The following is a 16,103-nucleotide window of genomic DNA, read 5'->3' on the forward strand; positions in this document are numbered from 1 at the left end:
TTCCTAGCAGAGGTTTGTCCAATTCAACCCCCCTTCTTTGACTCTTGAAATACCTTGCTCTGCTGGATTAAGTGCTGTTATCAGAAGTCTTTTCATACAAAGATATTTCTAGGTAAAGAAAAAAAAAAAACTTTTGAAAACATCCTTTCCCTTCTTAAACTGAGATCACAAAGCAGACTCAATAAACTTTCTTGTAGTTTTTGAAGTTACAACACACAGTTCTACCTTCAAGGCATGGGCTGGCACACATCATTGCTGTTTACTTACACTATAGGAAAACCCACGTGCCTCAGCCTGGAGATGAGGATTCACGTACATAATACACAGGGTCCTGCTCCACAGCTTAGATTTCAGTCATCCTCAGAAGACAAGAATCGGGGACCATAAGGTAGCAGTAAGTAACCAAACAAAGAACATTACTGCAAGTAAGCGCACCTCTGTCTCAGATTTTCATGTTGGTAGGTTTTTATACCATTTTTCACCCAAATGCCATGGCTGTTCAACTCCAATCCTAGACACCCAAGGAATGCAGGCACACAAATGAGCTTGTGAATGCCACTGTTGGAAGTGGATACCCAGAAGTTTGGCCTACAGCATGCAGTATTTTTGTGTCAAAGTCCCTTTACACATATGGGGATCCTTCGTATTCCCCTATGCCACAGAACTGTTGTGAACAAAACTGCAATACAGATGGCAAGGAACTCACGTATGATTTAAAAAAAAAAAAAAAATCATCAAGCAGCATGTAAGTACCAGTGGTTATGCCATGAATGCAAGCTGCAGCTTAGCCTAACAATTCCCCACCTGCTGTTAACCAGACAAGCAAATACCAGCAGCTGCCTAGCTGCAAAACAGAGCCTGCATCGCCTATTGTTCTCCCAAGTCATAGTTTTGGGCTCACAGCACACAAAAGCAGTATGGAGAGACACATACTGCTCTGTTGAAGGAGATGGAGAATGGGGAAGGATTAGGCAAGGGGTAAATTGCACCATTAGCGCAAGAAGGAAGCCTTCGTTTAAGTATGTCCTCAAAAACCCCATCACAGCCAGTACAGCCAACAACTTACATTAGTCTTCTATTTTAGGGTGAATTCAGTCAATCTATAACCACAGGATGCAATAAATGAAGTTCCTGATTCTCTCTCTACTGATCAATTAAATCCCTTTAGAGCCAAGCAAGCTTCTTCATTAATATCAACACCATTAAAAACAGACTTTTTCCAGCCCTAACACACTAAAAACTTTTGGAGTGATAGTAATACACAGATGGCACACAGGTACTACAGGGAAATCCACAAACTGCAGTGCATATTTTATCTTGCACAACTTCCACAGCCCTCCTCTTCAATAGTTTCAATCTCACTTAATGTATCGGCCCCAATGGTGGTGCGAGTGCTCTGGTAAGCAAGACTGACCGAAAAGTGATGAGACCAAAACAGGTGAGAAAGTTCTGCCTCAGTTCTACGGAGGATCCTTCTCTCCTTGATTCACCTAATGAGTTTTAAGTTGCCTTTACACCATACCTGACTTGCCTTAGTTTATTAAGAGGAGGCTAAAAATCACACTAACATAATCCATCTCCTGTGGGAAAAATGACTGAAGTATTTTTATTTCTCAGCATTAGACGCCTAGGGTAACAGCAGAATGAAAGGAAAGAAAGAGGCAGCGACATTCCTCTGGTCTGATAAGTTCATTGCCATTTGAACATTGTCACATCATTTCTTATTTTCTCCTGCCCACCTAAAGTAGAAGTTTACAAGATGTGAACACACCATAAAAGGAGTCTCAAAGAAAAGATACATTATAAAATTTCTCAGGCAGGACTATTTGTTTTCTGGATACTTTTTGTTAGTATTTCCTGCTAAGTGAGCTTGAACACTGAGTTCACTTGCCATCACACAGTATGCATTACCTCAATTTTTATGGTTTTTTTTGTTTTGTTTTGTACAAGTGTCATTAACAACGTCTTGTATTCTATTTCTGACTGTCGATCTGAATACAGTTCCTATTTCTTTGCCAGTTTTACATACTAGATGTCAGATTTGTGTCTAATTGTACACCTTGCAAACACACGCAAGATAAGCAAAACTGCACACTGGAAGCATTTCAGAGTGAAAACACATACTGTTTGCAAAATTAAGCTGAGATCAGGATTCTAACAAAATGAGTTCTCTAGAGCATGGGTTGGCTTCCCAAAATAGTCTTAGAGAAAGCTACACTTCTGCTCCTGCCATCCCTACCCCACCAAGCATCAGCTATTTTGAAACAGTAAGTAACACTTCCTACAGTGCTGTAAAACACTGACTATTTTGCCTTGTAAGGACAGCAGGTGTAGTAATATTTTATAAAACAAGGTAAGTAAATAATTTTGTGGATCCAAAGCAGGCTTCCTTCCTCCTCCCAAATGAGACAAGTTGGCTTAACCCCAGCATGGGAGTTGGTGTTTAAATATCCCTTGTGCTGGGATATTCCCTCCAAGTCTTTCCTTTCCAGCTCATCCAGAGCAGTGACTGAGCTGTCATTAGTCCCCTTAGGACCAGGGTTAACTGGATGAAGACTGAAATACAGTGACAAATTTCTGATGTTTAAATGGTACGAAAAACATAGCTTCCCATTTGCAGCACAGATCAGCTAATCCTTCAGAGGTGAGATTTGACTGTTCCAGATGTTATGTCCACCACCACAGTACTGTCGGTCAGTTATCCAGGCCTGATGGTCATTATCACCCTGAGATTCTTAGTTTCACAGGGTGACTACTCTTTAATTCACCTTTAAATGCAAGATGTCTGGCTTGCACCAAATAACCCAAATTAATAGTCAAGATTGTAAAAGCTCATAATTTAAAGTGTTTATGGCACTACTGAAGAAAGAGCAGAAATTTGACCCGCATAGCCTATCTGGTCACTGTCCAACTGAAGTCAAAGCAAAGTCTGACCAAATTTTGTGTAGTTATAGCAAGCTCCACTTCTCCAAGCTAATTTAAGCAGCCCCCTCAACTTTCAGCAAGATATTGGAACAAAATGCGGTGGTGTTCCTGACAAGACACGTGAATTGAGTTACATGCGTAAGAATGCACGCATATTCCTGTGGTACCAACAACACGGTGAAAAGAAACTGCTTTGCCATTGGGAGGAGACTCTTTTAGTTCACTGACCAGGTTAATAACTCTAAGGCTACAAAGCAAACCACAATCGAGAGTACAAGATACCTTTTTTTACAGGCAGTTGACAGAAGGCATTTGAGATACTGTACCGTTTTCCACAGGATACCAAATTAGCATAAATGAAAATCAAGGCTAATGAAATTAGATAGGGCTAGAGAAAGTTACGCACTACAGGAAAGCACGTAAGTCCCCTAGCTCAAAGGAAGCCACACAATAATGTTTGTTTCTCTCCTGCTCTACCTTGTTCAAACACTTACTGCATCTGTATGAACAGCTCAGCCTAGCGCTCCCTCCTCCCTCGATTCCCTCCCAGCTTAGCTTGGTACATGCCTTGAGGAAGAAAAGCCGATATCCCGCCCTCATACTTCTTGCTTCTCCCTTCTGCTTGGTTGCCTACCCGGAAGGCCATAAAGGACACGCTTTTCCCCATGGCATGCCAGTTAACCCTTTTGCAGCCACACAGAGATTGAGTTCTTTTTTATTCTCCCTTAAGTTTCTGCAAGCTAGCTACAGCCAAACCACAACACAGTCCAGAGGGAAACCAGTTCAATGGTGGGAAACATTCTTTTTCCATGAACAGGTCACAGATATCATCAAATTGAACAGATTAATGAAACATCTATACGTCTGTTTTGCTTCACTGACCTAATCTGTTTGCTAAACTCTGGGTTTTAGGATATCGGAAAATCCCATAGTCAGTTGCTTATTCAGTCTCACACAGCCAAGCTCTCCTTATCTAGCAGCTTTCCATGGAGCATTAAGTTAAGCGAGATTCCCTGCACTCACCACAGGAGCTGCAGCTTATTTATTCAGGAAATTCAAGCACATTTTTAAGAACACTGGCAGCCAGGGTATCTTCCCCATTCCTAAAGAGAGTGTAGAAACAAAAATATGCCCAAGACAAAACCACATTGAATTCAAACGGCTGGGGGAGTAAAGACCCCTCCATCCTCTTCTCATTTGTATACATCGTTATAAAGAACATATTAAAGTGGTGGGTGAGCCAATTTCAAGCCTTCTTTTTCCACCCACAGCTCTTGTTGCATTTACCTCTGTTCAATCATTCATTCATGCTCCCTCAGCCACTCGCCCACATATATTCCTTGCTGACAGCCCAGCTGCACATATGCATTCAGAACTACAGTAACGGCTTTTGTGATTCTGGTATTGAGAGAATAAGAGAAGCAGTGGGGAGAGCAGGCTCTGAAAGGCTGTACGAGACGGGCTGTCACAGGTTTACATCACACACACATGTAATGTTCCAGTGTTCAAGCTAACTGCTGCAAAGCCACTGAAACAGCCCCCAGGGGCCATTTGCATGAGCAAGTAGTTGCTAATTTTAGATCTGGAGGCAGCATCAGTAACCATCAAACGTGGAAAGTGGGGGTTTCAAAGAAGCTGAAGGCAGCTGAAATTCAAGAGCTTGAACTTGAAGAGCCCAGCCTTAATATCCATGGAAAAGGCAGCTCACCATTACAGTCTCTGGGTTGGAGGTACCCCTGCTCACCCAGCAGACCCATCCCACAGGAATACTGGGACGAACCACACCATCCTTTCCAGAGGCAAAGGCAGCTGCCAGGTTCTGTGTGCTCAGCTGCAGGGCAACACTGCCCATGGCCTCACCAGCATTGCACAGAGCACAAGCCTCCCACTGCTGAGCCGAGAGACCCACACTGAACAGCTTGCTCCTCCTAGGGCAGACACGTGCTGACACGTGCTGACAGTGCCTCTACCCCAGCTCCAGGTTATTCAACAGGCCAGCTACAGCCCAAACGCATGAGCAAGGACAGGCAAAGGGAGAGGTCGCCTCTTTTCCTTCTGAGCGCATTTTCTCTGCCATAGCCCCAATCCCACTACCTGAGTGAAAAGGACTCCTGACCCATGTGACAGACTCAACCTGGATATGCTTTTGCTTGCCACTGTGTCATCAGGCAAGAGCTGACGCCTTCTGCACTGGAATCAGACGGGGATGAGAGAGGAAGGTAAGTTAACCATTGCCTCTTGCGTCACCTTGTCCAGCCCTTCTCTCACCCAGAACAGATCTGCCTCTTACCCTGTTCAGGAAGAAAAACCCTGTCTTCTTTAGGAGGGAGGCCTGGGCCCAGGCACTCCCCTCTCCACGCATTCCACTTCACATGGTAATAAAGGCTCATTATTGAAGAAATTCAACACAACAAAATTTTAGGAGAAAAAGCAATCATGTTCTACAGACACCATTAGAACTATGATACCTGGGCACATCCGGGCCCACTCTTTTTTCCCCTCATGTTTTTCCAGCAGCATTTTTTCCTTGAAGGCAAGCTTCAAGACTGTACAGTTCTGCCTCACATAGCACAGAATCTAGCCTGACCCAGCAGCGAACTACACAAACAGCCCTGCAAGCAGTATTTCAAGCTCTCCAAAACCCTCTTCATGAACTTGGGCATTACCAGCATGACATGATATATGCAATAGCAAAGGGAAGACATAATGGGGCACAGACATGGAGCATAATAGCAGGAATGGCATAATTCCCTTACTTTATCTTCATTATTTGACAGTTCTTCAGGATGAAACCCACAATCTCTTATCAGCTGATACGCTCAGCTGATTGCAGTGACACAGACTACAGTAAATTCTCCAGCAACCAGACTATAACAACCCCCATTGCTGCTACAGATTGAAACTGCCATTTTAAGTCTATTTGGTTTTCTCAGTAGATATGGGTTTCTTATGAATCATTGTGTCTCAGTGTAGCAGAGGGGCTGGATTACAGCTCAGCTAGATAACCAGCAGTGAACACAAAAGACTGTATAGCAACATGATATGCAAAGCATGGAAAAATAATGATCAAGCGAAAGCTCTCAACCCTGAATGCATGAAAACAAACTTCTAAATTATACAGACCATTAAATAAGTATGCCAATTTCAAATGTGGTTACTACCTGCTAGGACTATATTACAAAATCTACTCTCATTTTCAAAGAAATGAGGAGGAAAGAGAAGGATGCTTTTGCTGTTAAAGCACCAGCCGAGACTTGGGCAGCGGGGCGCGTTATCCTCGCATAGCAGCTATTTCATGTAGCTAAATTCTATACTGTGGTTGTGAGCTGCCAACTGCATTTTTCCAGGGGGGGCACAGTCAGTGTGGCTGCCACCACCCTGACACAGGTGCATGCATATAACACCCTGGAAGATTTTGTCCTTGTGATTCATGCTCTCACAGGGGATGAGAAGGTTAAGCTCAGAGATTCATCCCAAATCTAAGCAATGCACTTGGAGCCCGAAGGATGCAGCCGTCCTCTAACTTGAGTGCTTTGGCCACATAGCGGCAATTCAGGCCCACTCTAAGGCATCGAACCCTGGGTGTACCGTAGGAAGGACCAAATACCCATTTGTAAGGAATTAGAGATGCAACACCTACAAGTTGAGAGCTGAGAAGCTGACTGTCATAAGGCCTACAATCGTTTGGAAATCCAGCTTTCTCAGGCCTTCTTCAGCAATTAGGAGTTTTCACCAAACTTCTAAAAAGCATAAAGCTGCTAGAATAGAAAGCATGTATTTGCAAGGCTAAGACTTAAGAGCATTACAGCATATGCCAGATGTCTTGTCCAGGACAGAGAATACCAGAGAGCTTGAGATAAGGGGGTTAAAAGCTCCCTTTTTGGCTATTCTACCTTAAATTGTTTACTTGTTGTTGAAATGTGTGGCACTTTGTCAGCTCCACAGCTGGCTGCATTGCAAGGATGGGTGAATTCATGTTATCCATAACCACTGCAAACCTCCTGGAGTCTAACTTTTCACTGTGAAAGGCATCTAGCAAATATAAGGTATTTCTTAGCAGCAGCAGGGGAAGTCAGATGCTTTAAGATATTTAAATAAATGAGGCTTAAAAGCCATTTATTTTGAAATCACTGTTGCCAGTGATTAACATGTTCTAACAACTCAGCCTCATGTTAATCTCTTTGGGCAGACAAAGAAACATTACATTAACCGACACTGTTTGGTCATAATTTTTAAACTGAAATTTCATAAGTTACTCTGGGACGCAGTAGTCTCTAGAGGTCCAATGTAAATGGATTTTCCCCCGCCCCCCCCCCGCAAATATCCACAACCTAAGGAGCACAGGCTTTAAATTGGTACCTTGCCTTAGACGAAATAGCTTCTCATTTTGCTCACTGCAAAATGTGAATTAACAGAGCAACATAAGTAGCTGTGCTAGCAAATTATTTTATAATTAATCATATTGTCAGAAACACCCTTTGCTTTCTCTCCCCTATAACTGCACTGTAGTAAAACTGGCAGAGGCTTGCCTCATCAGAGAAGACTGTGCTGTTGAAGGCCATTTTAATGATTGTATCAGGAGAATTCAGACCTACGCAAGACTCAGGCAGGGGTTGGGGGGGGGGGGGGGTAGTTTGAGGGGGTTTTTTTGAAGCACTAATATATTAGGGAGTGCAGTGCTCCAGCAGTGGGAGCAAAGAACAGGATGGATGATGCAAGCAGTCCTCCCAGTCTTAAGGTCCGTAAACTAAAGCCCAGAAAATACTTAAATTGCAAAGAAATGGAGACGGCTCAACTCAGCAGATACAACTGCACGTGTCAGTCCCAACATCGGATGTGAAAGCATAATTTATGATTAACATTTTAGTTGATAAATTCTTTGCTAGTCTTAGTATTCATCCAGATAATATATCTGCTCAACATTCTTTTTTAATTTTGGCGAATTGTTTTTGATCAATAGCATTCTTGGTAATAGCCAACTTCCTAATTGGCATCACAGCACAGCTTCAGCTTCTTGTCAGATTTGTGTTGGGATGGAGAGCTCCTTCAGTTACACCTCTTTTCCAAAGCGCTTGTAATGCCTGCCTAGAATGCAAAATACAGACTCCCCTGCTTGTCCAGGTCCCATCTGCAGGTAAGCGTAGCTAACACACACACACTAAACGTACTATTCCATACACATTAAACATGGGTAGAGCTAATCAGACTGTGTGGGGCAACCTAGGAATACTGATTCCAGAGCCCCAACCAGCTCAGGTAACTTCTGACCAGCACTGAGGTGTGATGTGTTGATAAACCCAGTCTCTCAGTAAGCCTAGAAGAAAAATCCTGACAGCTTCAGGACTGAAATCATAAGGCAACAAGATGCCAGGTTGAGTTCATATTCTGAAATGAGGCACATTTTTCTTTCCAGTTTGAATAAACCATACATTCTCCAGGAACTTGGAAGAAACACTTAGCAATCACTTTGAGTAGTTCAATGAGAGAATCTGCTGAATCTGCAATTGTTGATGCTAAAGCATCAACAAAAAAAAAAATCTTACACTGAAGTAAGAAAATGATGGAGGATAAAGCTGAAAACACATTGCTCTTTATTTAAAAAAAAAAAAAACCAAAACAACCAAACACAAAACCAGTTGTTTCTTCTTTGGGTAACATGCTTTAAACCACCTCCACATACCCAATGTTCAAATCTGTTGTTCTTTTCCATGTCTTTCATATGCAAATGATTTGCACTATGGGTAGCTGTGAAAGACTAGGGACGGTTTGCTACTCCTAAGATCAGAAAGTCAAGTAAGAAAGGATAACACTGGAATATGTGTAAAGATACAGAAAGAATGAACTTGACATGTCTATTAACTGTACCTTCAAAATACAAAAGAGTGAACCCAAAAGGCAAGCTTAACAGAAAGAAAATACGTATAAATTAGTCACTGTAAGTATTGCTAAAAATATAGTTGATGCCAGGAATTCACCAATTTAAAAGAATATTTGACATGCATAGGTAATAAGATTTACACATTCATAAAACATACCTCAGGACATACCTCAGCCACTGGATTTGGAGGGGGGGGGGGGAAATCTATAATGAATGTTTTATACCTATTTGCATCACAATTCTTATGTTCCTGCCTATTCATTAGAGCAACCATGAGATTAGCCTATGGTAATCATCCTACCTCACAGCATGCTAACCCCCAGCTAACAGTAGGAAAAAGCCACTTATCTCGTTAACAGAGACTGCTGTATTCTGCTCTCATTTTATTCTGGAACCAGATGTATACAAGAAAACAATTAAGTGTAAGGAATTCCGAATCTTGTTTAAATTCAACCACAGGATTATGATGTGCATAATATTTCAGCCCAATTTCTTAAAGATAAGGGAAACAGCATTTGTAGATTAAAGTAAAATAAATAAAAAAAAAAAGAGAAAGAGAGAAAGAACACTACAAGCCCTGGTAACAAATGCAAGCATTTAGATGCTCTTTTGAAATCCATTGGAAGGTAAGAAGTAACACATGGCTTTGTTACCGGGTGTTAGTGCTGGGAGAGACATTTTGAAAACTGCAGGAGTTTAAGGCCATAGATGTCCTCCTGCCCCTACTGAACTAGCAAGACAAAACAAGCACTGTGGTGGCATTGCACCACAGAGGGCTCCAGAATGCCCACCTCTGCACTTTGGAAATAATGCGTTGGCTACTAAACCTCTCAACAATAATCAAAGCAACTTATAGGAAGCCAAAGAAAAGGCTTAGCAGAACAGCACAGGCAGGTCCCATTCAAAGCAAATGCAGATTTGCAAGGCTACTCGTTCATTACACTGGGTGTTTTATGGGTCAGAAGATGTCTACTTTGGAATTTCTTTGCCATCTAATTTTGTGGGTTATGACCCAGAAGCAAACAAAATCAATAAATTATTGCAGTGAAGCAAATTAATTAAGAGTTACAATGAGTACCTGTTAAATATTAAGACTTCTGAATTGACTTTACGCGTTTGTTAAGTGATGCATTCTTAGTCATCCCTCCCTAGCCTATACGACCTCAGGAAGCTGTACTCATGCCACATCTCTCTCAGAGTTAAACAAGTTTGGAAAAGGAATATTTACTGTGGGTAAAAATGTAATTGTGGTTGACAGATGTTCTATATGCTTTGACGTGCTTCATCTAGATCCTTCTTCCTCCACTAAAAGAAAAGGAAACATTGTCTTGTTTTCACTTCAAGAATGGAAGACAGCTCCAAATACCTATTCTTTATGCCAAAACCGTCATTTTCTTCCCTTTCAACTGCTATTAGAGTTTTATTAAAGTTTTGGGTTATTTAACGATCACAGTTAAAGATATACACATACACAGGAAGTTGACTGATCTTCTATATAATCCATTATACATAGGATAGCCACCACATTAGTGCAGTTTGTTTTAGTAGGGAGGCATTGAAGAAATTCACTGTTTTACTCTACATGCCCAAATCATGCCTGCTATGCCAAGAGGCCAACAGAATCCTGAATAGGAAGTTAGGATAGATTAGTAAATCTTACCCTCTTTATAATACAGTATCTGGTTGGTTGCGTACAAAAAAATGCTATACTACTTGTGTAAAAGTGCTTTCAGTAAAAGCTGACATAATTCTTACCCATTTTAGCATCCTTTGACAAAGGGGTTTTTTAATTTTGCAATATATATAAAAGTGCAATTCTGTTTGCATGATTTTTATCATATAAAAATATTTAACTATCCCATACCCAAATTTTTCATTTTCTGTTCCTCCCATTGAGCTTTTGCAACTAGATTAGTCCTAGCATATCTGCAGTCTCTGCTTTTTGACTTACCCTGATGTTACATTTATTATTTGTATCTCATGACAACACAACATTAGTCTCAGAAGACACATTGCAAGCATGTTTCTCTTATAAAAGGGTCTGACAAGCACTAGCTAGTACATACATGGAAGTATCTAACTGGAGCCTTAACACTAATTCTCCCCACCTTACACTTTGGATAGTCATTCGTAGTTGTGCAGTCTGGCATAAAAATATTGCTGTTTTTCTTTAATTTTACTGTTGTATATGAACAGTGAGGCAGCGGTCTTTTTCTTTTTAATGAAGATGACAAGTTGGGGGAAATTTGCCTAATTTCAGTGGCAATTATGGATTTCAGCATAGGGACAAGGTTTGTAAGGACATGGTCCTACAACATTTGACTTTGATAACATGAAAACTCAGAAGAGTATCAAGGACTACCAGGAGGTATTTTACACTAACTAGAGCTGCTTGATGGAAATGCAACTCACAGCATGTGACTGCTGTGCTTCTCCTAAGCAGATTCATGATTCCTAACTGCTGCTTGAATTGGTGGGGAGTCAGGTCTCACCACGTACAGAGAGGCTACGATATCCTTTCCCTGTTTCTTCCATTCCCCCTTTCCAGCCCTCCTCTCCAATACTGAAATACCGGAACCACTTTTTCCCATTCACTCAGCTTCCCAATTCAAAATGCAGTGCATTTTTGTATGCACACTTTTCAAACCTTTATGTGGGGCAGTGGAGAGAAACACCCCACTATTTAACACTATTAGAAAGAAAACTTATTTGGAGAAGAGCCATCCACTCATAAAGTACAAGCAGATTCTGTTACTCTACCTCAGGGTTGCTTTGGAAATAGGATATAACTAGTTTCACTGAAAGCAATTGTGCTGCTGCTATCATAAGTTATTACCTACAGAGAACAGTGATTTAACTTACCCTGAGAAGAGGGAATAACGTGATAGGATGGAATATAGGAAATATTTACTATAATTCAGAGCCATATGAAGATGGGGCAAAAATTAAGCTTAGTTATACACATTACACTGGTGGTACAGGGGGTTGGTTGATTCATTGCCACTGGTATTCCTGTCCTTCCTAACCCTTGCAGCCGTTCTTTAGCTGAAAAAGACAAAAGTATTTTGTTTCCTTACTTTCTCTTCCCTCCCTTCTCCTCCCATGCCCCAAAGCCAGCTCAGTGAATTGCCTTTTCTAGTCAAGAGATTTAATTTCCAAAGATTATGGAAAGGCAGTTATGCCAGTCACAAGAAAAGCTACAGTCTATATTTTACAGACAGCTAGGATGTGTTTCTAAAGGAAGACTGTAGCTGCTACAGATTTGCATAAGCCATCTTCTGCCTGCATTCATTCCATAGATTTAATAAAGAAAAAAAAAAATGTATTTTTCAGCATGTTCCACTGTTCAAATCGCTGAATAAACTTTTCCTAAGATATCCTGTCATTACTCTAAGGAGACAAAAATAAGATCTGGAGCTTCTCTTTAAAAAAGGAAATATCCAACAAGGGCAAAGTCAGCACTGCTGGAACGGTCCAGACCTCAAGTCTATCTTTTCCGTTCAAAAACCATTCTGCTACTTGTCAGTATTAACTGTGTTTGTAAAAGACTTGGAGAATTCTTCTGGAATAACCTGCCAAAGAGACAGATTTCTTTTCGAACCACTTTTAGAGGTTGCTTTTTTACCTAAGCAAGTGACTAAAGTCTCAGTGCCATTCTATAAGTGATGTAAGTATTTGATACAAAAATAGTTATTTGTACTACAGAAGTGTTACTACTGTGATCAGATTCCACTGAACAAAAAGAGTTGCGCTTCCAGATCATGATTGTCTGTGCCTAAAGCAGTTTACAAAGGAGAAAGGATGTGTTATCACTGTATTCACATAAGCTACCTTCAGGAAAAAGGTAGCAACATGAGACCGAGCACACAGCATTTATTTACATAATACACACATAATCAAAACACAGACTATTTCTGCAAATGTAGAGGCAAGCTCTCACAATATGTCCCATGTTTCATTGGTTAGAGACTTAAGTCCATTTTCAATATGTGTTTAATTTTGCAACTAGTCGTCTTATTTTCCTTCACAATTTATTTTTTCTCACAGTAAGAAGTAAGATCACAGCAGATTTAAAATGAAGCACACCTAATGTCCCATTAAGAGAAATGTCAAACTCTCCACATTGGAAGCATAACTGATAGCAAGCTTTATTAAATATAAAAATCCCTGTCTGAAAAAACAGGAAAATGCCTGTATTGTATGAACACGCCTCACTTGTTTGAGATTATAGCATGCAGTCCAGAGTGCAAGCCATCTCTCATTTAGATTCACAGCCCTTCAGCCAAAGCCATGGTACTTGCTGTGTGCCAGCTCTTACCCAGCAGTAACTGAGGAACAAGTGATCTTTCATGTGCCAAGCAGTAAAACCCACACAGAATAATTACCGAGCAACAGCCAACGTGCTGTAAATCTAAAGTTGTCGCACAACCTCCTCTCAGAGGCAGGAGATCTGCTGGCTGTGTTTCAGAGATTTGGACTAGCCTGGATCTGGAGGAGGCCACATCATGGTACAAGCACAGGTCTCAAAGAATGGGCCTTCTCCCTACTTGCTAGGCACCCTGGGTGAAAGGGAAGTTGGAATGAATGGTCTTAAATCATATTAAATCCCACTGTTCCTAGTAGCTCCCAGGCATCTAAGAACAATGTTGAGTTCTCAAGCAAACAAATTTTCCCTTCTCCCCTTATGGTTTTCCAAGCCTGTCTGCACTAGTGATAACAGAAGCCACTGCAAAAGGTAGGAAAGGGCTGGGAGAAATAATAGTAGGCATAATGGGAAGAGGATGCACAAGAAAAGGCAATTCCCAGACAAGTCCTCTTTCCCAGGATCTTCACTTCCATGTGAGCTCATTGCACTAAGACCACTGAAAACAGAACTGTCCCCCTAGACTGCAGACTAGGACTCCGTTATTCACACAGCTCTGCTCAAAGATGAAGGCATCCAACTCTGGTAAGATTATCAAGGAATAAACCTTATTCCACAATCTACTCTAAGCAACAGGAGCCGCAGCATTTAATATCCTTTCAAAAAGTATGGTCATACAGTGGAAGACAGTGCTTTGAAAAACTGTCTAAACTCACGTGAATGAAGAACGACGGCCCAAATACTGTGAGAAAATAGCTGATTCCCCAACAGCATGTTACCTGGGATATGTTCAGCAGGTTTGCTCATTGCTGTCCACATCTGTCCCAGGGAAGAGTATGGGCCTGTCTGGGGTGACACTCACCCCAGCCCTCCTCACAGAGCCACGTAAGAGTATGGGATGCACGAAGTTACAACTGGCTTTTAACAAGGACTTCACTGAAGACAGAGTCCCAATGCCAAACTTTCTTATCAAGAAAGGTGCTATACTTGATAAATGATTATGTTCAGAACACTTCGAAATTGGAGAGGTGGATTTCATGTACTTCATAGTTATGATTTAAAGTGATCCTCATCATCACAGGGTCTGAGTCATGCCAGGCAGGGATAGGAAGGTGGCTATCGAATCTATTGCTATAGTGGTCAAAAGGTCTAAATATTTCTGATACAAAACACGCACAGGCCGCAGCTGCCATAAAAAGCCAAATTAGTTTGTTCAACAGCACGTTGTTGCCTTATGTAAAGTTATAAAGGATAGAAAACTATTGCCTGCCAGAAGTCTCCCATCACCTCTTCCACAACCTACTTACTCTGGTCTGCACAAAAGAACTTCTCAGTCTTAATAGCCATAAATGAAATAAAATCATAACTGATATTAAACTGAAGTCTTCAACAATTTCACTGTATTTTTACATGGGAATCTTGGACCAATCTGAAATTAAAACTACAAGGGAATGGTTTCACTTTGGTGTTTAAAAATTACCTGAAAATGTCATGGTTTCCAGAGAAATTATTAGTCGTCAGAGCCAAATTAACCTTCACTCTAATGAAACTGAATCCACTGACACTGCTCTTTGGTGAGCCAAATTATTCCAAAAAATCATCTATCTGTAACAAGCACTGACTAATGCCCTGTGACTACAAAACACAAGCTAACTTGTGGCAGATGTCACTTTCAGATTTACTATAATTGAGGCCAAGTCAGACTAGAAAATTCAGATCAACGCATGGCACGTACAGGCTCAGAGTGCTGGTATGCTCGGCCCTTTCTACAGTTTCAGCTTAGTATAACACACATGCGTGCACGCACAAACACACATTCGCTCTGGAGTTTTTATCCATTGAAATTGTAAAGAGCATTACTCCTCGCACTTATTACTTGATCAGCTGAATTTCTAGAAGTATATGAAAAAAGTTTCTAAAATGCTCCAGATTTAAGTAAAATTAATCAAATTATTTTTGTTTTTTTTAAGCAGGATATACAACTATCTATGCAGTTAGTATTACTCTAAGAGAAATATGGGAGCAATAAGTTACAAGGTTCTTTCCTTGCCTTTGCAATCCAATTTCTTATTTTATCTCTTGATTTTTATTCTCTCTCCCACACGTTCCTCCCTTAATTACAACTTCAGACGTTAGAGGAAAAAATTGTCACAATGAATCAGATGGTTAGTCCATGAGGTGCGATATTCTATTTAATACTGATGTCAGACTGGCAGATCACTTGGAAACAACACCATGTTGCAAGTCAGCTGAAGAGAAATTAATGTAAGCTTTTTGAATAGTCAGTTCCTTTAGTTGATTCCATAGTGGATTTAACTGATGTAAACCAAAGGAAAGTCTAAAAGACTGCCTGCAACAGTTGCCACACACGGGTTTCAAACAGGTGGCACCTCTCTGGTGGCAGCACAAGATACCTACAGAAAAGGCACAGCAATTGGGTCTGCAGAACATGTTTATACACAAAAGTCAACTTTCTACCAAGGCAAGATACTTCCCCTATAGCATACTATTCTGTATGCTCAGGAAGAGACTAGAAAAATATATTAAGTTTATGCATTTATCCTAGCAGAAAGTGTTAAACCCTTGAGAACCACATTTGCACTATTCAACTATCTGCTTTTCAAGCAACAAATTCTCCTAACATTTCAGGGCGGTGAGAAGGTAAGCAACAGTGTTAAGTTAACCTGAAAGTCAGCAAGGTCTGCCTGAAGTCACAGGTAGTGCCAGGTTCAGTTTAATCTTGGGCTGAAAAGGTTTCCCAATTTCAAATTTACAAGTTTTGAGCCTTTCAGTAACTCTGGCCAGAACCTTCAGTTTAAAACTATTTCAGTGTTATCCAGAGCCAATAGCTTCCCCAAAAGAATCACACAGCTAGAGTTTTAATTTCAGATTGGTCCAAGATGCGTTTCATGAAGAAGTGTAAGGGCAATGTAGAAC

Source organism: Aptenodytes patagonicus, chromosome 4 (genome assembly GCF_965638725.1).
Source record: "Aptenodytes patagonicus chromosome 4, bAptPat1.pri.cur, whole genome shotgun sequence".
In the NCBI taxonomy this organism is placed as follows: domain Eukaryota; kingdom Metazoa; phylum Chordata; class Aves; order Sphenisciformes; family Spheniscidae; genus Aptenodytes; species Aptenodytes patagonicus.